This window comes from Rhinopithecus roxellana, chromosome 5, assembly GCF_007565055.1.
Source record: "Rhinopithecus roxellana isolate Shanxi Qingling chromosome 5, ASM756505v1, whole genome shotgun sequence".
Lineage (NCBI taxonomy): Eukaryota > Metazoa > Chordata > Mammalia > Primates > Cercopithecidae > Rhinopithecus > Rhinopithecus roxellana.
In genome coordinates, this window is record NC_044553.1 from 117574522 (window position 1) to 117600164 (window position 25643).

The following is a 25643-nucleotide window of genomic DNA, read 5'->3' on the forward strand; positions in this document are numbered from 1 at the left end:
CAAACTCAACCAAGTTATAAACCTTCCTACAATGAAATTCTCAGAGAGTTTACTCCACCCTAGGTAATCTATAAACCCTATCATCTGCAGAGTGAGGTTCTTGTGCAAAATTTGGATCTATCCAGTGGTCCAGAGGAGGGATTCCCCTGATTCAGGACAGCTCCATTGTTCTCCAGGAATGGAAAGACTTGGAGACAACTTCAGGGAAGTTGAAAGTTTGGGTGCTAGTAGGCAGTATTTGGTAGGAAAAGACAGTGAATATTTACATTTTATTCTTTTATTCCTGACATGCTAAAATATGTAGAGACATAAAATTGAGTATATATTCTTTATGCTTATAATTCTTATACAACTATAAAGTCAAAACAGTCACAAATCAAATACAAACAAAACCAATAACATTTAAATTAACAACATTAATTTAATGTGATGGATATGGTTCTTTTGCTAAAACTAAATTTCATCTCACAATGTGAATATGATACTGACTGCTGGAATAAATTATTTTGAATTTAGCATGCTAGTACTAATGTGGGATCTGTGATGATTCAATTTTTTCATTACTTTTTTTCCTTTGCAAACTACTGCAAAGCTATCCCTGGTGCAGGATGAAGTGACATCACTGAGACAGAAAACATATTTTATGCTTTCATCTACCTTTATTCTTTCCTCCTTTGCTCAGATAATTAGAATAGTACTAGTTGGCTTTGATGTGATCATAAACAAACTATAAATGTGGTCACTGAAATGGTGGCACTATTTTCTTAAATAATGGTCATACTAAGGGCTTTAGAAAATGCCTGAAAGATTATATAATTGGCATACATATAAAATTAAAAAAAAATTTAAATCATCATGGAAAAGTCATAGAACTCTCAAAAATGTGTAATGAACCACCACTCCACCACATCAACTTTCTTAAGTATCTATTTGTAAAACAACAATGCAGGTAATGCAAGAATCAAGAAACCATGGTATATTAATATAAAACCACCTGTTGGTTGTGTATTTCAACGGTTCTCATCTCAGGTTCCTGGTTTGAAGAAGTACTCTTAAAGATTATCACAGCAAAGCATGGGTTATAAGGGACAGAATGGGTCAAGATAGGGAAGTCTAGGATCTAGAAGAGCAGAAGTGCTTAATTAGACAGTCCAGGTCTAGACAGAATTAAGATTAGATAGTCAGTTCATTTATGCAAAAGCAAAGGAAACCAGTAGATCCAATGGGAAAGAACGAATCTAAGCTCTCAGCACCTGCCAAAACTGGGGAGTGGCGAGTGGGGAAAAGAAACTCACCTGATGAATATGTTTCAAAATGATAAATACACAAATGATTGATGAGTAATATAACTCATCCATTCATCTATTCATCTATTCATTTATTTCTGCATAAGAATATGTTGAATACTTATTAACTCCTGTATTAGCTGGATAGTCAGTAAACAAAACACATTTATTTAGACTAACAGAAGCACTGACCAAATTTTTACCACCAAGCCAAGGACAGATGCAATATGCTTCCTGCCCTATTTGGAGCCTTCTTCTTTGACACCTGTTCTGCAGTTGGATGCTTCCGGGGAGACCGGGACTTCAGGCAGAGGCTTTCTTTCTGCTCCCCGACCAGGGACCTGATGGGAACACATAATCACTATCAACTTTTGGTCAGAGACTTCTGCTCTGGACTATTGCTTTATTTATAGTCCTGTGTTCTCATTAACCCCCAAAAGGTAAAAGTATTCAGGTTGTGTTACAGATGAACATGTTTGCCTTTTCCAGAATCAGAAATATCATTAACAAAACACAGCCATGATTTTATTTAAAGCTATTCATTAGATATAAGTGAAACCAACTTGCTGCAGCAGCCTCTAGCTGCAAGTACAGTGGGGGCTCTCATAGTTCTCCTAGTCCATGATAGAAGGCATCCTGGAGGCAGGATGGAGGAGAGGCAAGTAGGGGAGAAACAGAGTCAGACAAGCTGGGCAGGCATGAGCCTACCCAGTTATGGGCATCTTGTGAAGACTTTAGACAATAGTCCAAAATGCAATGTAGGCTGCACTGACCTTTAAGAAATCCATTATGATGGGTGTGTTCAGAGTTCTGGCATCTCTGGATGTTCGTGCCAAAATTCCAGGTATCTTCTAAATTGAAACAGGATTGAATCTAATAACTAGAAGATAGAGTCTGGTCTACCAAGGGAGAGGGCTCTTTATTTTCCCAGCATAGAGTCTGGCAAAGGTACATGAAGAGGAATGAACAGATGAATCTATGGAATCTAAGACATAGTCATATGAAGCATAAGTTTCCAGGCTTAGGAAGGCAAGATGATTCCAGGCTCAACCTACTAGCAAAGTGGGCTCCTGATAGAAGGTGCTGTCAGGCTTCGGGCTCATAGGCTAAAGGACTGGGAAGAGCTGGTTCTGGGCCCAAGGATCTTCTTTACAGGAGGAAGAAGTGATGGAGCAGGCAGAACAGAACAAGCTCAGTCTGGTTTGGTGAAGCAGCACACTCAGCTCTGATCTCTCATTTCTGTGAATGGAACACATACTGGAAAGTAGAATTCTAAGATGATCCTCAATTAGTGACACCCTGTATTATCCTGTTTTCTTGAGGACAAGTGGAATTTGTGACTTGCTTATAGGCAAGAGAATGTGGTAAAGGTGATGGGATAATCACTCCCATGACTACATTACATTATATAAGACTCCCTTGTAGCAGACGGGAGGGAGATTTTCTCCTGCCGGTCTTGAAGAAGCTGCCATGCTTTGAGATGGTCAATATAGGGGGCCACATGGAAATGACCTGAGGATGGACCCTGGGAGCTGAGAGTGGGAACTGGCTGATAGCCAGTAAGAAAGTGAGGAACTCTGTCATACAGCTACAAGGAGATGAATTCTATCAACAACCTGAATAAACTTGGATTCCTCTTCAGTCAAGCCTCCAGATGAGAATGTGGTCCAGCCAACACCTTGATGACAACTATTGTGGGACCATGAGCAAATGACCTGTGAATCCCAACCCATGAGGCTGTAAGATGATAAATGTATATTTTACATTTCTGAGTTTCTGGTAATTTATTATGCAGTAATAGATAGCTAATACATGGTTAAGATATGAATCCCAGCTTCTGTCTCTCCAGTTGTGTGTTAAAAGGTTACCTAAGCAGTTTGTGCCTCAGTTTCCTCATCTGCAATATGGAAAAAATAATAAAGGTTGTATTAAGTTGGTGCAAAGTAATTGCAGTTTTTGCCATGAAAAGTAATGGCAAAAACCGCAATAACTTTTGCAGCAACCTAATACCTGCCTCTTAGAATTTTGTGAGAATTAAATTAGTAACGGAACACAAATATCTTTACAACTAAAAATATAACATTCCACCCCTGTGCTGAGGACAGAATAACTACTATTATTTTTGATCTCCTATACCAAGACAAGTCCTATCACCAGGGAAGCTTTTGCTCGAGATCCATAGCCCACATTCAGGTCACGTTATAGATGGACATATTTGTCTTCTCCAGAATCAGAGGCATCATTTCTGATCTCTCTTTCTAGATGTTATACTCTGTCTGATCCTTTTCGCAGTTTCAGCTTTCCTTCCTGTATGCTCAACTGCCTTCACAAGCTGCCAGGCCTCTGATTGCATGCCCCAGCCTAGTAATCAGAGCCCATATAAACCTTTCCCCACTGTTTAGTCCAGCTCAGGTTTTGCCATTGGCTCTGCTTCCTTTACACAGTGTCTGCAGATTTGTATGCCTCCTTGTTCTTCTGCCCAGGCCATTCAGATGCAACCTCCTTCCCCAAGATGATATAGTTCATCAAGTCCTGGATCTTCCTGAATCATCCTGGCACTGACATATATGAATATAAAGTCAAGAACTGGACACTTCAGCTTATTACACCTGCAGACCATTGACAATACTCCAATAAGCCAAACCCTAGACTCTAGTTCCAATTCTATTCAATTTCCTTGTCCTCATAATTGATCCCCATGAAAAAGGCAAAAGATGAAATAATGAAAGTGACTGAAAATCCCATAATCCTGACACTGAGAAACTTCAAGAAGAGTCACATAGTGTCAGGGAAAGAGTAATTTAGAGGGAGGGGAACCTTGGGACCTTAGGTTTCTATCAGATCTCTCTTGACTGCTAAGTCCTCAGACCTGGGACCCCCAAGTGCCTGGAGCACCATAGAACATACAGTGGGTGCTCGATAAAGGTTAACTTGAACAAAATAAGTCCATCAGGTAACAAGTCCTCTCTTAGTCCAAGTTCTTCATTTGTGAAATGAGGCTGGTAATACCTAGATTGTAGGGCTGCCACAATAATGTACAAGTAGCTAAAACAGCGGCATGCCCATGGTGGGTGCATCATGTTAAGTTACCAGTAAAATATGGCAGTTATTTTATTAGAGGGAACTGAACACTATCAACAATTGAAATTTAAGTCTGTCTAATACAAAGATACTGTAACCCCAGGTGTAAACCACATATGTAATTTAAAATTTTCCAGTAGCCACATTATAAAGGTAAAAAGAAGCAGGTGCCAATTTTAATAATGTATTTAATTTAATACACTATGTCCAAAGTATTATCTTTCAATGTGTAATCAATATAAAAATTATTAATGAAATATTTTACATTATTTTTACATATTAAGGCTTTGAAACACAGTGTGTATTTTAAACTTATAGTACATCTCAATTCAGTATAGCACACTGAAATGTAGACAAGCCACATTTCAAGGGGCTACCATATTGGTCAGTTCGGGTCTACAAAGTGAATCACCAACAAGCCAGTGAATTGGATGAAGTGGTCAGTTGGGGTGTTAATAGCTATACCAGTCTCTGTTCAAGACATGCACTATGAAGTGGAAGTAAAGAATAGATGATTAGGCCTGTCATGGTGGCTCACGCCTGTATCCCGGTACTTTGGGGGGCCAAGGCGGAAGGATCACCTGAGGTCAGGAGTTCGAGACCAGCCTGGGCAACATGGTGAAACTCCATCTCTACTAAAAATACAAAAATGAACCAGGTATGGTGGCAGGCACCTGTAATCCCAGCTACTTGGGAGGCTGAGGCACAAGAATCTCTTGAACCCAAGAGGCAGAAGTTGCAGTGAACCGAGATCGCACAATTGCAGTCCAGCCTGGGCAACAGAGTAAGACTCTGTCTCAAAAGAAAAGAAAGAAAAGAAAAGAAAAGAAAAGAAAAGAAAAGAAAAGAAAAGAGGAAAGGAAAAAAGAAAGGAGAAAGGAAAGGAAAGGAAGGGAAGGGAAGGGAAGGGAAGGGAAGGGAAGGGAAGGGAAGGGAAGGGAAGGGAAGGGAAGGGAAGGAAAATAACAGATGGTTGCAAGCCATAAAAGAAAGTGAACTTTGGGGGATGGTCAGACTAGTTGATAGTGACAGTTCCCAAACATTTAAAGCACCTACCCCTCTTTGTCACCAAAAAGGGAAATGGCACCCAAGCCAGAATAGTCTATGGTTAAATAAAAGAATGTTAATTCTGGTTCCTTCCCTCTTTGATAACATGCAAGCATGAAATCATTCTGGGACTCACCCTCTTCTATGCTGAAGAGAGTGGAGAGGCAAGCCTTCTGATTACATCTCTGTATTCACTCTGCAGAAATGTTCCTTCTCCTAAGTTCTTTTCCAGCACTTCTTCATTGTCTTCAACAGAAGAGCTTGCTGCAGGCTTTTTTATCACCCTCTTCTCCTCTCCCTTCTCCCTGTACTGGCCAACCAGAGTTCTTTCAAGATGGACAAAGGTGATGGGAAAGCACTTCTGCCTGCAAGGAACAGAGATGCAAGAAGGGACACCTTGGTGGAGTGCCATTTGAGTGAATATTAATTAGCTCAGCAGCTAGTTCTGGACAACTGATTTCAAACCCCAGATGTTCTCATTCTAAGAGTCATGTGGAAAAAAATGAATTGATTAGTGTCTTGTTCATTTTTGGTGTCATGTAGTAAAATAATCCAGAACTGCTGAGCTGATGGGATTTTGCTTTGTTCCTCTCTATTTTCAATAACATTTTTATGCACTTGCTCATTCCATCTCTCCTTTGCCTTGGGGGTATATTTTTCCTCTCTGTCCTTCAGATGCAACTATGCTCATTTTCTTCAACATAAGGCCCATCCTAACAGAGGAAAAGGTGGAAAATATGGTAGAATGATAGGACATCATGTGTGTGTTTCCCTTCATGAGGTGAGAAAGAGACGGGGTCTTCATTTGGATCATGAAAGAAGGTCTTCATTTGGTCCATTTATGGGATTTTTTCTGAAGTTAAGTTTTCTGTAAAGAGTGGAGAACAAAGCTCAGACCTACACTTAGAGTTTCCCAGGATGGAGTTAATTATATATCTAGTATTTGACATTTTGTAAGAGCTTGGCAATCATTACCATTGATTCAATTTTGACAGGTAGCACCAATTATTCACAAAGACAAAAAGAGAAGATATAGAAATGGTGCACACACGTCATCCAGAAAACATACCTTCATGCAATTTTGACAACAGCCTCATGATTGGAGTTTCATAACTTTTCCCTCTTTTTAATGAGGTAAGCCTCGGAATGGCCAGGACCTTGACCCAAAGAGTAAGAAGGGTAAGAATCCAGAAATTGAAGTGGATAATAAACCTTAGATCTTTCAGAGTTTTATATGCACACAGGTTACAGCTTGGGGTCCAGCCACACCTAATGTGCAAGCCAAGAGTCACAATGAGCTCAGCACATTCCACACAAAAGATGCTGAGAGGTCAGGACTAGTTATACTCCTGGGAAAAGAACAAAAAAGAGCCAGGAAGGAGTCACAGCTGGATTGCTCAGCAGGGGTTGCAGATATTCATTGAGGTGGTACAGAAGGATGTCCAACAGAAAAGGAAAAATCAAGGAAGCTGTCTGTTCTGAGTATAAATGACCACAGATCTCACATAAGGAAATTCAGAAGTGTGGGAATTAATGGTATCAGACACAGTGGGACCCAATACTTTTGCATGAGACCCATCTTATCTTCCCAAGAAAGGACCAATGAGGACAGTAATAACACACCAGTAAGAACTCTTATTGGTACAGCCAAGTTAGAAAATTTGGTGTCTGCAGGGAGCAACAGGTAATAACAAACTCAATATGACTTAAACAAAACTCTTCCTCCTTACCGAAATCCTCCCGCCTCCAGAACTTCTCATATCAGTAAAGATCACCTCCGTCCACCCTGAGTTCATTATGGAAACCTTCAACCAATCAGTCATGGAGTTCTGTCTATTGTTCTTCTCACACCTGTGTTGAATCTTTTCCACCTTCACCACCAGCAGCCTACTCGAAAATACTGCCGGCTGGACTGAAATACCCTCCAAACTATCCCCACCGGAAGCTCTCTGCTTCAATCTCTACACGGCAGTCAGAGACATCCTTGAAAAATGAAAATCCACTCTCCCAAATAAAACTCCTCAATGGCTTCCAATTGCTCTGAGCTTAAACATTGTATTTTTTTTTTTTTTAACCTTGGGCAAGATATTTTTTACCTCCCTATTCTTCCAGCTCACTCAACTCCAGACCCCTGGCTTCTTTTCAATTCCTAAGTGCAGGATGCTCTTGCCTGTTCTGTTTTCTCCATGAGGCGCATGTTGAGCCTCCAAAAGTTCAGCAAAGGTAATAATAATAATAATAATAATAATAATAATAATAATAATGGTAGGGGTATGGGGAGGGTATGTGATAGTGAATTCTGTACATGCTAAAGGAGTTAAAGAGTTTCTGGTGTAAACCCTCACATTTTTCTTGAGGAAACCAAGGCTGAGATAAGTAAAGTCATTTTCTTAGGGACCTCACTCTAGGTCAGTGAACCAGAAAGAGAATGCAGTTTCCCTGACAACAAGTTTTGTACCTTTATTCATGAAAACATGCTGGATCCAGTCCTCTCTCCATGACCAAATGCTGCCAAAGTGTCAGACTTGTTTTTAACATAGTGCTTGATCTTGCCAAAGGTTTCGATCGGGGTCAGCAAACTATGGCCCATGGGTCATGCCCAGCTTGCCACCTGTTTTTGTAAGTTAAGTTTTACTGGAACCCAGCTATGCTCATTTGTTTGTTTTGTATTGTGTATGCTTAATTTTGTGCTGCAAAGGCAGAGTTGAGTAGCTGCAACAGAGACCTTCTGGCCTACAAAGCTGAAAATATTTACTATCTGAGTCTTTACAGAAAAGGTTTGCTGTCTCCTGGTTTAAAGTCTCAGGTAATTATGTTCCTTCCTCACCCCTGTAATTTTTAATGTCATCAAAGGACTTCGGCAGAGAGAGGAACATCAGTACAACTGTGGGTACACGTGTTATCATAAGACAATAATGCTCATTCACTCACTTAACCAGTCCTGATGACGCTCCTGCCATGTTCATGTTGTCACCCCACAGATGGAGGTGGTTTCGTGCACTGTGAGCACATCAAACATTACTTCATATAATGTAAGCACAAATCTATATTCCAGTGTCACATATAAATGAAATAGACATGAAGCTCAAAACAATGGTTTTATCATTTTCTTAAATTGTCTTTTTTCTTCCCATCCATTGGCAATCAAAATAGGGTTGTGTGCGATTGTATAAACTACCCTGAGTTTCACATGTAAAAATGATGTCAATTCCAGACCTTGTTACTTTTTCACTGGCTAAAATCTGTGCATTTTCCCATCCTTAGGTGACTGACAATGGCAATCTGCCAAGTCTATGCCTCCCTCCTTCCCCTGCTCCCCACCCAGCACCACACACACATACCCCAAGTTATGCTCCATGACTGAAGAAGTTGGCATTAGATTTCACTGACTGTGAGGAAAGAGGAAGCCAGGTAGGGACCAGGTAGAGTTCTTAACACTTAGTTACTCAGGAAGCAGGCAGCAGAGTCAGAAGTTAAGAATAAGATCTCATCTCCCACTTCCCACCCACATTCCCTCCTGTCATTACTACCCCTTCGGATAGAAGCTTATTACAACCCTTTGCTTTGTCAGGTTGTCCCATGAAATGAGAGAGAAGTCCTCTGCTACTGGAATACCTAGACAGGAGAAACACTGGGAGCATTTGGTCTCAATGCACTTTCTCTTTCCCATACAGATTTCTCTTTTGACAAATGATGGAACCCAAAATCCAGTGGCAGATTCAAACTGTGGGGAAAGTTAATGAGGTAGGGGGCATCAGGTGAGTTACTCTTAGACAGGGTGAGGAGGATGGAAATTTCTACAGCCTGAAAGAAGTCCAGGGTGCCAGCATGCTTGTGCCTTTTTCCTGAGGAGTACAAACCAGTGCAGTGGCCATGGTGGCTCTGTGCAGGAAAGTGGGGGGATGGTTTTTCTTCTGCTGTGCATGGAAAATTGACCCTTTCTTTGCCCTTGGCAGACCCTGTATAATAAGATTACTATGTAATCCTTGTTGCTTGTCCTAGGAGCAGCCTTCTCAGAAGGACAGAGAGGCATTTTACATTTGGATCTACTGTATGTATTATCTCCCACCTGCTCCTTTTAATTTCATTCTCAGAGATGGGGATTTGCACTGCCTGAAGAGAATAGAAACACAGGGTTAGCCCCTGCCAGCACCATCAGCCCCCAGAGCTTCTGAGCACCCATATTAATGCACAGGACCCGCCAAACCCTGGGACACCTCTCTCCCCCAACCCTCACCTGTTGTCACAACCTCTGCAGAGCATTGAGACCCCCAGAGGCAGAGGACAAAGAGGTTGCTGCTGCTGCTGTCTGCCAGTCTCCTCTCAGCCTGCTCAGAGGCAGCCCTGGTCATTCCTGCCACCATTTGATGTTCCCCAAGGGATGAATGCTGGAAAAACAAGGCCAGGGCTTAGCCACTATCCTGGCTTTGCAGGGGCAATGTCAGGTTACCCTTTTCAGGCCTGATGCCCTCATAAGTAAATGCGGGATGAAAGGCAGTGAGACTGAGTTCTGGGGTTGGCAGGCACCCTGTATCACATGAGCTCACCTCTCTTAACCACAGTTTACACAAAACACTGAGACTATGATACCAGCCTATGTAACAGAGACAATGGAAAGGGATAAGAGAAGAGATGATAAAGAGAGGGGATCTCTTTCAAAACATGCAACTGGAAGGCAAGGATTGTCCCTGGGCCTGTTTCTCTGGCTCTGGCCATCTGGAGAGAGGCCCAGATGGAACCCTGGAGTCCAGCCCTATACAACAGCTATCCCAGCCTGAACCTACAACTCATGAGGGGTGATGGCCAGAGAGGAGGGACGCAGAACCCTATGGTGGGTTCAGTGTCAGTGCCAGAGTGCATGCCATATAGATGGGCTGCCATCAACAGATTTGGCTTCCATGAAGAAAGCTCTGACCTAGAAATGATGGGTTCAAATCCCACTCTTGCCACTTGTGCTTTTTGGTGTCATTGGCAGAGTCACTTCTCAGATTTCCCGTACGTATGTTAAGGAGTTAATTAGATTAGAAGTTGCAAATTCACGGGGCACGGTGTCTCACACCTGTAATCCCAGCTCTTTAGGAGGCCAAGGCGGACAGATCACCTGAGGTCAGGAGTTTGAGACCAGCCTGACCAACGTGGTGAAAATCTGTCTCTACTGGAAAAAAAAAAAAAAAAAAAAGAAACATCTGTATGAACAAAACAAAATGTGCCTGTGGGTCAGATTTTCCATGGGCTGGCCTTTCTGCCCTGACAGTCTGTGATTCTCATTCTGTTCCAAGAAACTCTTGGAAAATGAAAGACTCCTAATGCCTTCTGAAATAAAAGATGAGATGGATCTAAGAGGGTGGAAAGTGAAGGCACTTTGAGCCTTTGGGAGCCAGGGCAGCTGAGGGCAGTGCCAGGCAGAGCTCCTGGGTCTGTCCTGCCATAGACGCTGGATACCTCCACAGTTCGTTTATTTATTTATTTTACTACATGAGGTGCAAATTTGTTTGTTGGCTTGAGAAGACACACAGCATGCCAGGAACAAGTCCAGGGTGGGCAATAGAGAGAATAACTTCCAGCTTCCTGCTTAAGCAGCACCCACAGAAAGAAGGCCTGTTGACGGATTCTGCAGATATTCTGCAGAGCCTTCCATCCAGTTCAGCTCCTTCCCACCTCTCTCTCCCAGTCCTGGGTCCCCTTCTGGCAGGAGCTGACTTCTGGACCATTCACACTGTACCTAGAGGGGAACAGATGGACTGGCAACCTCAGATCTTAAAGGGATTCAACTTTCTTTCTCCAGCCCTCTACCCACTGTGGACCCTCTGTTGGCTACTCTGAGGACCCACCATGCAAGGCCAGACCAATTATAACCCCTCTACCATTTGCTGAGCCAGTTACTCCACAGGCATTATGTCAATAGCAACCCTCTGAGGAATACACTGTTGTCTTTCCACTTTCACAGTTGAGAAAACTGAAGTTGAGAGATGCTAAATAACATGGCCAGAGTTCACAGCCAGAAGCAAAAGAACAAGGTTCTGAGCCCAAGTTGGAAGCCACAATTCCTGGACTTTTGAGCACTGAGCTTTTCCCAGGCTGAGAATGGGGCAGAGGCTTGGGTCTTCCCCACTGGAAACCCTGTTCCCACCTGCACCCACCCACACAGACACACACGTTCTCAGTTGCCACACTCCTAATCTGGAACTTGATCAGGGAGATGGTGCAGGGCATGCCATGAACAGAGAAAAATGTAGAGGGGTATCCCTGCCATGGAGTGGGGACAGAGGTGAAGGTTGCCAGGTGAAAATTCAAACAGCCTCCTCATCCAGAAAACTGTCACAGGTCTGGGGTATGCAGCCTTTTCCAATAGACAGCATAGCTAAAAGTCAATAGTTTCAGCCCAGGGCTGGACTTGCAGTCAAGGATCTGGCTTAGGGTCAGGCCACCCTTCTTTCTAAGTAATTAGATAAAATAATTTTCAAGGGATTAAATCAACTTGTTTGTTTGAATGTTATGTTTGTTTCCCTCTGCTAGGCACAAAATTTTCATGCCAAGAGCCTGGGTTTATTGAAGGTCTACCTTGTGCCAGTCCCTTACAGATGTTTTATCTCATTCCTTCTCACAGCAATCCTACAGAAAAATGGCATTGTTATCCCCATTACGCTGATAAGGAAACTGACCTTAGAGAGTAGAAGTGACTTTGAAAATGGCCCAACCATTAAACAGCAGAGCAGGGGGATTCAAATTCAGGCAGTCTGCCCTCAGAAGACATGACCTCACCTACAACCCCATTCTGTCTCACCAAAATAACGAAGCTAATATTAAATGCTTATTATATGCAAACACAGTGCTAAGTTCTTTACTTTCAACGTGTTATTTAACCTGCCTTGTAACCTTTGAGATAGATGCAACTACTAGCCTTAGTTCACACACCTGCAAAAAGGGGCTTTAAAGGTTAAAGTGGCTTGCCCAGAGGCACACATTTGGAAAGTGACAGAGCACAGAATAGAAAGCAGGTAATTTGATTTCAAGCATCCCCTTCCTCTGGTCCTGTCTACTTCACTGAATGTGACACTCCCCAAACCAGGTGAGTCAGAGGAGGGAAGATGGAGAGACAGTTGGATGAAAAGGAGGGAAAAGTAGGGAACAGAAGAGGGGAGTGGAGGGGAGGGGAGGGGAAGTTACCAGTGAAAAAGGGGCATGGGAGGGGAGTATTACAGCTGATAATGGATGAGTCAAAGGATGAGCAGGGTGATTGAGGAACAATTTCCATATGCCGTATTCTTCCCATGAACCAGATTAAGACCCTTCAAATCTCGAAGACAGTGCCCCCACCACTGTGGGGAGAGAAATTCTATGAGGACTATGTTGGGAGGGGCAGAGGGATGAGTGCCTGCCTAGAACCTTTTCTGAATCCCTTTGCATTTTTTAATAAGATTCAAAACCATAAATTATGTAAAACCAGAGAGCTAAAAGGGCAGACCCTTTCTGGAGTTCATTTCAACTCTGAAGTTCAGAACACTTTTAATGACATAATTGCAAAAGGCAAAAATCTATCTGAGTGAAAACTTCTCTTTGAATAAGGAATGCATTCGCAGACAGTGGCACAGTGTTCCTGTCTGTCAGCAGGGCCCAGGGAGCGGTGGGGAGGAGCAGAAAAAGAAACCATGACTTGAGAGAGGACAAGGTTTTCGTTGAGAGCCTTCAGGCTCCTTTTGCCATCCTAGAAATTAGTCAATCTGATTTTTCTTTTGGATTGGGAACCATCCGGTCCTGAAGACTGGAGACATTGTGTTAAAATTAAGATAATCTGCTAATATATTTGCTCTTTTAAAAACAATCTATTTATGTTTTGAAATACATGATATCTGCACATGGTTACAAAAGGATATTAGGAAGTACTAAAGGGTGGATGTTGAAATTCAAATCTTCTTCCCAACCTTGTCCCCAACTTTTCAGTTCTCCTGCCCAAAGACACTTATTCCTTCCAGATTCTTGTGTTCCCTCCCACAAAAATTCTCTGTTTAAATAAGTGTTCTCATTTATGGACTATCATGAGTTGCTAAAGGTGTAAACCCTAAATCCTGAAGCCTGGGTTTGGCAAGTTTCTGTGTCTCCTTTTGTTTGGTGATGAAGTAGGGATAATGTTGGGTATACCTTACAGGGCTGTTGTGAAGATTGAGTTAGTAATTGCAAATCTTGAAAATACCAAATGGCACATTAACCCAATATATGTTAGCTGCTCTTACATAAGTTTACCCTTTTCACATATGAATGGCCAAATACTATGATACTGTACTGAGTCTTGCATTTGACACCTAACAGTGTAGTTTATAGAGCTCCTTCATAATCCCAGAATCATATTTCACCTTATGAATGTGCTGTAACTAATTGAACCAGCTTACCATGAGTGGACATTTAGGCAATTTCCCATCTCTTGCTGTCAAAATGCTATGGCAATGATGATCCTTGCATATGCCTCTCTGGTCACAGGTGCAAGTATATCTGAAGGTCTCCATTAGTCAGCCTAGGAGAAACTACACTGCAGCAACAAATAAGTTCTAATTGCTCTGTGGCTAAATACAACCAAAGGTTTAGTTCTCACTTACATCCTAGTCTATTGCAAATCATCTCATGCTCCTTGGTGCTCTCCTCCTTAAATGTTGACTCAGGTATCCCAGATCCCAGCTACTTCAAAACTACAACTCTACATTTTGGAGATGTTTGCTGCCAGCCTTGTGAACTGGAGATAGAGAGAGCATGAGCACACCTACCTGCTTATACAGCTCAGGTAGGAAGTAGCACATCACATCTGCTCACAGTCCCACTGCTGAGAACTCAATCGCATGGTTCCACCCTAACCATTAGTGTGGCTGGGGAAACATAATCTTCTAGGGTCTCCAGGAAGAGGAGACAGTGTAGTGAGAGCACAGTGTTCTTTGAGTCAAGGGTGAATTCTATAAATCAACTCACTCACTCATTTTGTAGATTCCATATCAACTAAAGAACTCACTTAATTTAACTGTGAAACACATAATGACAGAAAGTTCTATGAATTAAATAATGCATTTTAAAGAGTGCATACAATTTATCAATTCTAATTCTATTTATACTGAAAAATAATAATTATAAATAATATTAAAATGAGCCATGTTACCTATTCTGTCAATAATGATTGGTACACATATAAATCCCAGGACTTCTTGAAATAATTCTGCTATCCCCAAGAGTTTGTGAGTCGAAGATCAGATGTTTGTTTCAGTGTCAGGGTGCTCACAAGTTAGCCATAGTCGTTGTTGTGGTGCTGCATGAACAGGTGTATTCAAGCTTATTCTAATTCTACAGGTCTGAAACTGCTGAGGAGCACAGAATTATCTTCCTCTTTGTAGTCACACCCCTCTCCAACATCCATTTTCAATACAGTGGCCAGTGATCTTTTACAAATGTAGACAAGATCATGTCACTCCATTCAGGGGCTCCCATTACTCTTAGACTACAGTAATCTTAACCATGGCCTCCAACGCCTGGAATAATCTGGCCCCTTCCCACTGCTCACATTTCATTCATTTCACAGGAATGTCCCCTTTACTCACTTTGATCAGATTGACTTTTTTCTTTTTTCTTTTACTTGCTATGACCTTTTCCTTTGAATTTTCTGTTCCCCCTGCCCAGAACAGTTGTCACCCCCTATCCACATACCAAGCTTAGTGTCACTGCCAGTTGAGACTCAGCTCAGAAGGTGTGCTTCCTTAACTCCTCAAAGGGGCTTCTCCAAACTACTCTCTATCATATCGCCCCACCTAGTTCCTTTAGATATTTTTTCCAAAATTAATATCAAATTTATTTGTTATTTATAGGTTTACTGTGCTGTTTCTCTCACCAGAAAACAAGTTCCACAAGGACAAGGTTAATGTCAGTATCATTTACTGCCATATGTGTAGCATCCAGAAACGCACAGACTGTATATAGTCTGTATACTCAGCAGGGCCATGGTGACAAGTCACTTAATCACTTCAGAGGGCAGTATGCATCTTACATTGTGTTAAATGGCTTAGTAAAACCAGGTTTTCCCAGTTAAAAGTTTTTTGTTGTTGTTTTGTTTGTTTGTTTGTTTTGGCTTAGGACTTTACTTCTATTTACCCAGTTTACCCTGGGAATAGTAGTAATATGTAATATGACTTATTTTATCTTTCACTTGAAGTGTTTTGGTGAAAGAAAGTGTGGAGAGGAAAAGAGAGAGAGGATGTTGTTTGGAAGTAAAGACCATGCAATAAAATAAACAGGACTGAAGGAAAAGAAAAGAGTAACAATGAGTGACTTGGATAGTTTATTTTCTGAACTTGCGCAAGGCTGGTAGCAGGTGCTGAAAGCAAAACATGAGACTTCTCAGGAATGGGCCTGAGGAGGACAGGGTGGATACTATATTATCTGCATTGGGGCACCACTTGTTCCTAATACAGCAACTAGAAGCAGTGGAAATAAATGGTTTAACATGTCTGGAATGCTGACATCACCATCAACAGTGAATAACTGTTGTCTTAATTGAGGCTGAGGTCGAAGAGACAGGACATACCAGCCATTGCTTTTTCATAGCTGTACTGTTCAAGCTCCTTGCTGGTGTCAAAATTGAACATGATTTGTACTCCAAGGTCCTCTTAGTTCAGTTGGGGAACGAGAGAAGATGACTTTGGTTATCTTCAGCAAAAACAACCACAGGTACTTTGGTAGAACAGAGGATGAACATCAATTTAAGCTGGAGCATGGGTAATGGAGGCTTCCTGGAGGAGATAGTACCTAAACTGAGTCTTGAAGAGTCTGAGTTGGGCAAATAAAGAACCTTGACAACATCCCACTAGGGAAAGTGACCTCCAGCTCCAGGGAGATGGAACCAGGCCCACATTGAGCTACCAGCATTCCCAGGAGTAGAAATATTTCCCCACTTCCAAGCTAAGGTATCTTTCTAGTGCACCATTTGGAGAGATGACTTGACGTGAACGTTTCTGAGGCTTTCATTCACCTCCTTGGTGAAAATGTTACAAAAACCATCATAAAATCAAGGGTAGAAATGATCAAGAGACTGCCTGAAGGAAATTCCTGAACTACTACTCATAGCCTCTGCTACTATTTTTGAGAGTTTATTCTGTATTTGGGCACTGTTCTTAGCCTTCACATGCCACTTACCATTCAGAGAAGGGAAGGAAGACAATTAAGATTTACCTATCACCTTGTCTACTAGGTGTTGTTATAGTTGTTTTATTGACATTAACCTATTCAGTATTAATCTAGTTTATTTTATCTTATACAGTATCTTAACTATAACAACATCTAGTAGACAAGATGTTGTTATAGTTGTTTAATTGGCATTAGCCTATTACATAGGCATAGAAAACTACAAGTGAGTACGTAATAGTAACTTCTTAAAAATAGTAACCATTTTATAAATCAAAAACCTGATATAGAAAACCCATTTATTGCTGAGGGCCCAAGAGGGTATAGGCTCTGGGTTAGACCCTTTGCACATATGAGTTCATTTAGCTTTCCAGCTACCACGTAGAGGAAATTTCTTTTTCAACCTCAATTTTTACTGTTCAAAATAGTGAAGTTGTGAAAGCAGGTTGCCTACCCTATATCACCCTATAAAATGCTACACCCAGTGCCCACTTTTTTCCACCACACTTCTTTTAGGTTTTAGAGCAGCATGTCTCAAAGTTAAATGTGCCTTTGAGTCACCTGATGACTTGCTAAAATGTAGATTCCCATTCATTAAGTCTGCAGTATGGCCTGAGACACTGTTTTGGGTGAGGCCCAGGCTGTTGGCCCAAGGACCACACTTGGAGCAGTGAGGTTCTAATCTAGATAAATGTCTGTTCCAGGTAGGAAGTTCTGCCTTAAGGCTAATGTACTTCCTTAGAGAGGAAAACTAGGGCTTAGAGAGTTTGGATTTCTTATCTGTACTAATTGACCTTTGCCAAGGGCAAATGTCAGACTGTGAGCTAGAGAGCCATGCCATGTCCTGTTGTGTCATGAATTAACTCCTATGAATGTTCTCCTTTCAAATCTGCAAGGGGGTCTCTTACGAAAGACTGCAATGGTATGAGATAAAGTTTAATGGAGATAGAAGCTTAATCTATTGACTCGGATACTGGAAGGCAGGAGTTAGGTCTGGAGGTTTATAGGACTCAGATCAGACTCTCTACCTTCAGGAAAGAGAACCACAGTGTGTTTTATTAATTTCTCAGAGATAATTCTGTGGTGATCCCCATGCTACATAAACTCTATATTAGTGTCTTTTTGAAATAAAACTATAAAGAGTAAGAACACTGAAAATATTTCACTGTTTTTTCCAGGAGCTGCAAACAATGAAAAATTTAGTAGGAACAGAGAAGAAAAGCCAAATCATATTAAGGTTGTCTGCAAGACTTCTACCTTCAAAGATGTTTAAGTACTTGTTCTAAGGTTGTTTGGGAGGGTAGAGCATGTAGTTTGTTTGTGAGAGTCTAGCATGGCATTTTCATACTACAGAGAGGAAACCAAATAGACACACCTGTTTCATGTATCCAAGGAACATTCAAGCAAGATGAACAGTCAAGCATAGGACCCAAGAGTATTTGCCCATGCTCTAATCCTCCAGCCATGAGATCATTTTCCATGAGAGGAAGTAGAAAGATCATTCTTGCCTGAGAAATAAAATGGAAATGTGGTAGGAAATGTCATGCTTTGGGTGCACGAGCCTTATTCCAATAATCAGTCACCCAAATTGAATCACTTATTTGTACATCTGATTGTCTTTGCATTATTTAGATGGTATTTAATGGCAGTCAGCCTGACAGCATGCATCTAACACATGCCAGATAGATTTAGAAGACTTGGAAACATCTCTTTCTAATTGTTTGGACAGGCATATTGATTGCTATTTCCTGTTTCAGGGTTCTCTAAAGCACTTTATGTCCTTTGTATGCTGGACACACATAAATACACAGGCATACATGTAGAGAAAAAGCAATGCCCCCATGCAAAGGAGGAAACTGCAGGAGGCATCTCTCTTAAAGGGGGAATGGTGTATCTAAAGCCAAGAAGTCAGGTGACAAGGTCCTGATTTCTATGTAGCTGGTAAGCCCAGATCCCATGCAGGGGGTGAAGAGAGCTGAACTCTCCAGGGTGGGTAAAAAGCCTAACATTATTTTGTGTGTTCTCCAGGTCTGGAAAGCATGACAGCCTTTGCAGAGAGGCTGTGTTCCGCTATATTCTGATTATCTGACACTCTCCCCAAGACTCTGAAGGAAATGGCCCAGAGTTAGGGCAGGGGGTGAGATTGGTTCTTGCTTTTTTCATTTCTGCAGAACAGCCCACAGGGCCTGAAGAGACGCTGCCCTTTGGAGTGTGTCTATGACTGGGAGGCAGAGTGTGTGACTCAGAAGCCCTGCTCCTCCCTGTCCTCACCTCGCGCTGATGTTTCCATAGTGTGACTTTATTACACTGCCGGGTTTCCTTGGATATTAAATATAAGAAATGAAAAAGTAATGACATTAATATCCTGGTAGATGATGACTTTTTGAGCTTATGTCTGTCTATTGGGGAAAAAAAACTTCGATGTGCTGTGTATCTTCTGCATACGAGGGATTCTTTTTTCTTCTTTATCCCTGTTAAAGTTTATTCTACAGTCCTCTCTTCTCTCTCAGCCTGCCCTTAAGGGGAATTTGTGTGACAAGCGCGTGCCTTAACTGCAGCACTCCTAGAAGCCTAGGCTTCAGTGAGCTGCCTCTGCATCCAGGATTCTGAGCCCCCAACACAGACTCCACTCCCCCAGAATCCCTGCGTGTTTATGTTTGGCAGAGGGTTACCTCCTGCTCAGAGCAAGGGAACTTGGAGAGACTCGCAACTAACAAATAACTTTTGCAGAATGACATCTTGATGAGTAAATTAATCTAAAAGGCACTGACTTTATTCTCTTGATATTTCCAAGGTAAAGCTCAGGATAGGAGGGTGACAGCCATTTTTCAAGCCAGGAAGTCCTTTGTCAATGGTCACTGACACTTTGATGAATTCACAGGGCTCTTTGGTTTCAGGCCACCCATGGCTAAACCAATATGCAAACCCGATTTGACACAGCTGCTTCCCACCTTCTCCCCTCAGACTCTCCACCTGCTGGTTTCTCTGCCTCTTGTTCAGCATTGGAGTTACACTCAGGAGCATGACCTGAGTGCTGAGCACAGCAAGGTGAGGAGACATGCGGCTTAGTAGAGAGGTGAGCAAGAAGACAAAGCACCCAACAGTGAGAGTGGGGACTGAATTAGCAGAGGACAGATAGATCCACTTTGCTTTGGGAGTGGATGAAGAGGGATGGAGGAAGTGACATGGGTGCAGGGTTTTGAAGGAGAAATAGAAGCCCTGCAGTGGGAGAGCAGCCTGTGCTGTGAAGGGGTGAGACAGTAGAACATGAACTCTGATTGACAGGAAAGTCCTTCTGTAGGCTCCAGATTTCACCTGGCTAAGCCTGGCTGAGTGACTCTTCATGTCTTTTGCCAGTTGACCCTACTATGCAGGGGGACATTTCAGCTCCTCAGAGGAGGAGAGTGGGTATCCTGGTGAAGCAAGGTCTGGAGTATACTGGGAAAAGTAGGAGCTGTAAAGCATTACCCCTGCAGGACCACTGCCTGCACCTTTGCTCTATGCATAGGTTTTCTGTTTAGAGTTTATTCTGCTCTTAGATAGAGGAAGAGAATGGGTAGTGGCTGCTAGACGAGAGGTTGAGGAGAAAATTCAAGACCTACACTCCTCACCATAAACAAAGAAAGCGTCTTCCTACAGGCTTCTGCAAACCCAAAGAGGGAACAGTGCCCTCACCCTCAAAGTGGGATTGTTTTTATCATAGAAGCCTCCCCAGGCCCCCAGGAGATGTCAGCTGTTCTCTGAGATCTTTCACAATGTAAAAGGTCTTTAAATATCAGCCTGACATCCAAGGATCCAAAGCCCCAAGTCCCTCTTGGCCCCACCCACCTCCCCGCTCCCCTCTCTTCCATCCTCTCTTCCCCTGCCCTGTTTATTTTTAGTGGCGATAAACCCAGTTCTTAATCTGGAGAGTTGATCTTTTTGAGTAAATTTAATTAACTACATTTTTAACTCCACTTTCCTCGGCCTTGGCAGGAATGAGCCATTTGTCTTACAGATGACTGGTCTGATGGGAAGGGTAAAGGAAGAAAGTAGAGACGATGCCATAGCCAGCAGCCCACTCTTTCCTCTCTTTGTCAAAAGACATCAGCTAATGATATCATTCTGGACCACTGAAATCACTGAAGACACTGGATTGGGGACAGAGGAAGGTGGGGAGGGAAGAGAGGAGGAGGTTCTAAGCCTGACATTGGCCATGTGATGAATGAAGTGCCGCTCCAGGAACAGGTGTGTGTGTACGTGTGTGAGTGCAAGTGTATGTCCCTGGTGTGAAGCTAACCACTCTGCTGTTACTGCTGCTGTTGGCATCGTCCGTGGCCTCCTGCCAGGGTGATAAATGACAAAGGGGCAAAGCAGTCTGTTTTTTCTGCCTGTATTTTCCCCCTCTTTGTTTTTATTAAATGCTGATTATTAATATTAGAAATGGAACACTGCCACGAGAAGCCATTTTCAGTTAATAAGGTTGTCGCTGCTGCCTGGGGAGTTAATAGAAGGCCAGGGAAGCCATGTGAGAACCATGTAATAGCTGCATTATCAAAGTGGGTCAGAAGCGTGAGATACAGTTGGCGCAGGGGAGGCTGGCCAGTTCCAGTTGGGGTGTACTGGCCAGGTCTCCCACTCCTCACGGGGACTGGGGTCATGCCTGGGTGTGCACAGCTGTTGGGTTGCAGGCCAACTGTGTGCAAGGAGCTTGGGGAGCAGCCCTCCCAACCCACAGCTGTGAAAACATTGACTGGGCCTCCAGGCAGGCCAGGCAGGTTTGTCCCAAACAGGGAGGCTACGGCCCCCAGGCGAGGCCTCACCACTTTCCTGCAGATGGTGAGGATCAGGGTGTTGTTTCTCCACCTCACTCTGGGTCATGACCAGCCTTGGGTTGGGAAGCTTGGCAAAAGGAAAATTACTGGGGGCAGGTCTTTGAAATTGTGGAGCTGCTCGATATTTAGAGAAAAAGGAAATTAGGAAGCCAATTCCTGGTATGTTTACTTCCTTACTTCAGAAGGGTGAGAGCTAGGAGGTGAGATGAATACCTACCTGCTGTGGGTCCTGGTGAAAGTGGTTCCCTCCTGCCATAAAGGAAAGAGGGAGGATGACTGAGCCCTGGATGTCTGTTTGTCCTCTGGGTTGGTATGGCTGAGAAACAATATCTACCATTCACATAGAAATCCTGATGCCTAAATGAGATGCAATTTTTCCTCTAAAACAAGAAGAGCAATCACCCACCACGAAATATTGATAATAAGCTGCCACCTTCTTACCAACATTAAGAATATTGGAAGACACAATGAACAAGAGCAATTGGGTACAGATGACATATTGCAAAAATGTGTTCATATGTGATTGGCTGTGGGTGTAATGCACATGTATGTTCATGTATGCATCATCCTAGGGGTCTGAGGGTTTATTTGTTTGTGTTTGCTTGTCTTTAGACAGTGTGTCTGTGTCCTGCAGGTCCCCAGGCATGTGCATGAACACATCTGGGTATTGGTGTGAGTGTGCTCCAATGGAAAGGAAGGAACATCATCATCACCCCTTTTCCCAGTTAATTCCCCCCCTCCTTTGGATGAAAATGCATCCTGAAACCTTCTGTGGTAGAATCTGTGGGGAGTACTGCATAGCTCAAGAGCTATGCAGGGTGATGGGGAGAAAAGGGAATCAGATCTGAGGAATGTGAATGAAATAATCATCATCCTGAAAACAACAGCACTTTGCACTTTGAAAGCACCAGGGAAAGCAAGTTCCAGAATTTTTTTTTTTTCTCATTTGAGCCCTAGTTTAACCAATCCTGGGGCATATAGTTGGTTCACCTTCACCCCTAAACAGGATTAAGCTTTGCCTGCCCCTTGTATCATTAGGAATCCATTAAACACCTATTACTTGCAAATGCTTCAGACATCCCAAGGAAGTGGTTGAGTGTAAAAGACCCTGCCCTTTGAAATGTGGCAGCACTTTGTAGTGTCCATACATATCTGTTGAATGACAGGATGAAGAGGCTGCATGAACAGACTAATAAGTACATCCTGCCTTCTTTGTCTTTCTGCCCAGTGAGGCAGCACATGCCATTTAACAGGCAGAGTTCAGAACCCATCCCTACCATTCTCTAGATCCAAGCCTTTGCACATGGCCATCTGGCCAATCCCCTGTGACACTATCCATCTGTGAAATGGCAACAATCATAGAGAACAGGGTATTTTAGAAGATGCTTTGAAATCTTACATGTTAAGAAAACAAAAGGGATGTGGTTAACTTGGGTTTTCTTTCTTGTTCTGTCACTAGAAAATGAAACCAAGGGCAACTTTTTTTTTTTTCAATATACTTTAAGTTCTGGGGTACATATGCAGAACATGCAGGTTTGTTACGTAGGTATACATGTGCCAGGGTGGTTCGCTGCACCCATCAACCTGTCATCTACATTAGGTATTTCTCCTGATGCTATCCTCCCTAGCCCCCCAATCCCTGACAGGCCCCAGTGTGTGATGTTCCCCTCCCTGTGTCCATGTGTTCTCATTGTTCAGCTCCCTCTTATGAGTGAGAACATATGGTGTTTGGTTTTCTGTTCTTTTGTTAGTTTGCTGAGAAAGATGTTTCCACCTTCACCCATGTGCCTGAAAAGCACATGAACTCATCCTTTGTTATGGATGCAGAGTATTCCATAGTGTATATCAGCCACATTTTCTTTATCCAGTCTAAAATTAATGGGCATTTGGGTTGGTTCCAAGTCTTTGCTATTGTGAACAGTGCCACAATAAACATATGTGTGCATGTATAACTATAACAGAATGATTTATAATCTTTTGGGATTGCTGGGTCAAATTCCAAGGGCAACTTTTAAAGATAGAGCAAGTTTGTACAGTGGTTCCAAGAATAAGCTCAAGGATCTGGGATTCAAATCTACCACTGTTAAGTTCTGTGACCTTTGGAAAGTGACTCTATCACTCTGTAGCTCAGTCCCTTCATTCATAAAATAGACATTTCTGATAGCCTGTTATGAGGGTCTCACAAAATAATGCATATTAACAGAGCCCAGCACATACTGAATTCTTGATAAAGAAGAGCTATTGTGACTATCTCTGGTGAAGGTGGAAGATTTCTGGAAAGGAGTGACCAAGGATTCCCTCGAACCTCTTAAGCAAGTGGAGTAAGAGTGGATAGAGTTATTTTCCTTCAGAGAATCTATGCCTTTTGTAATAAGCAGAAATAGATCACTCTGCTCTGATGAGAAAGGGTCTGCTACACTCTGTAGTTTAGACTCAGGAGAAAGACTGGCCCTGCTAATGTCAGGATGAATGGCTCTAGATCTCTGTGTTATCTCAGCTGTGGAGCCCCCAACACTCTCAGAACCCACTCATGCCAGCATTTGCTGAGAGACACTTAGAAAGAGAAAGCTTTGAGTACGATCTTCTGGAGGGAAAAGGCAGGTGACCACTGACCTTCAGAATTCAAAGATCTTTTCAAATCACCTGTGCTAGAGGCACAATTTGGATACTTGAAAGGGAGTCTTTAGCCATGCTAAGTACCCTTTGAAAAAGGGCAGCCTGAGGTTTTAAGTGCCGGTGCCAGTAGCTGACTAGTTTAGTATCTGCAGTGGCTCACCCACCAATCAAAATATGTTACTGTGGGCCAAGAAAAAATGAGAAGCATTGTCCACACTTGTCCAAATAACTCATTTGACTCATATGTTTTACGTTCCTTCCTGAATTGACATTCTTTGTTCCATGCACAAATCTTGGCCTTCCCAGAAGGATGTTGACCATGTATTGCCTATTGGTAATGCAATTTGGAGAAGGCATCAAAAGGCTTGATGCCAGACAGGTGCCAAAGAAAAAGGACTGGGAAACAACCAGACTCTCCTCTCCTAGGGAGGGCAAACTGTATGCTCAAGTCACCCAAGTAGAGCATTGTGTCCTGGAAGTCAGCCAAAGTCTATGGACAAGCTCAACAAGTTATCTTATAAGGAAGAAATAAATCAAGATCTCAAGAAATAATGGTTCTCAGCATAAGCATACAAATTTCTTGAACAATCAGAGGAGAAAGCCATGTTCTCCAGTTTTGTAACACATGTTCCCAGTTAGCATCCAAGGCTTGGGAAGTCAGTCATCGTAGATACTTGGATTAAGAGACCACGAATGACAGGAATTAGAGAATTCTCTTAAATCTCTACTTCTAGGGTTTAGAAGTCTAAATTCCTAAACCATGAATGACAGCTCCGTAGGCTAATTGCTACATTCCTCGATACAGTGGTAGAATATGAGACAGAGTATCTGCATTACCTCAGAGTCGGGCATGGTTGATCTTGGAGGTGAGTGTCCTCTTTATATACACCTCTTTATATAGAATTGTCAATCGTCTTCACTCGGGGCCTATCATAACTTCTGTAACCAGAAAAGTCACAGTGACTGAATGTGATCAGTTACCTCTGCTTCTGAAACATGATGAGGACCTTGTCCTCCCAGCCCTAGCCCCAGTCTAAAAATGCAAGGCTGGAAATTGTCCACTCTCAAGAAGAAGACAGCACTTGGAGGAATTTCCACACTCACTCTGGTTCAAAGCTCACCCGAGCATGGCCTCTGCTTTCCGAAAGCAAATCGTCTTGGGAAATGATTCTCAAATATATTCAACTGCAAAGCACCTGGAAAGTACTTTCTGGAACATTTTTAAACACTAATGTATTAAACTCGTAATAACCAAATAGATATTTTTGCAGTAAATTAAATTATAACCTTTTCATACCAGCTACTAGTTTAAACAAATGGTAAAGATAGATATTGAAGTTTTAAGATAAAATATAGGTACTTAAAATTCAAAAAAGAATTCTTCCCAATCAACACCTTTTTTCTCTCCTAATTGGAAAGCACGTATGATCACTTGGTTTCAGTTGTGGGACTCCTCAGCTTGGCTCCCAGCATGACAACTCACATGCTGTGGTTTGAAACTACTACCCTGAGATAACTCACACAAATGGCAAGAACTCAATCATTGTCAAGGGCAGGATCAGGGGAAGCAGAGAGCGAAGAAGACAAGAGCCCTCTGGTCTGTCAGGGAAGGATCTGAAGCCAGAACTCAGAGGGCATCTTCTTGGAG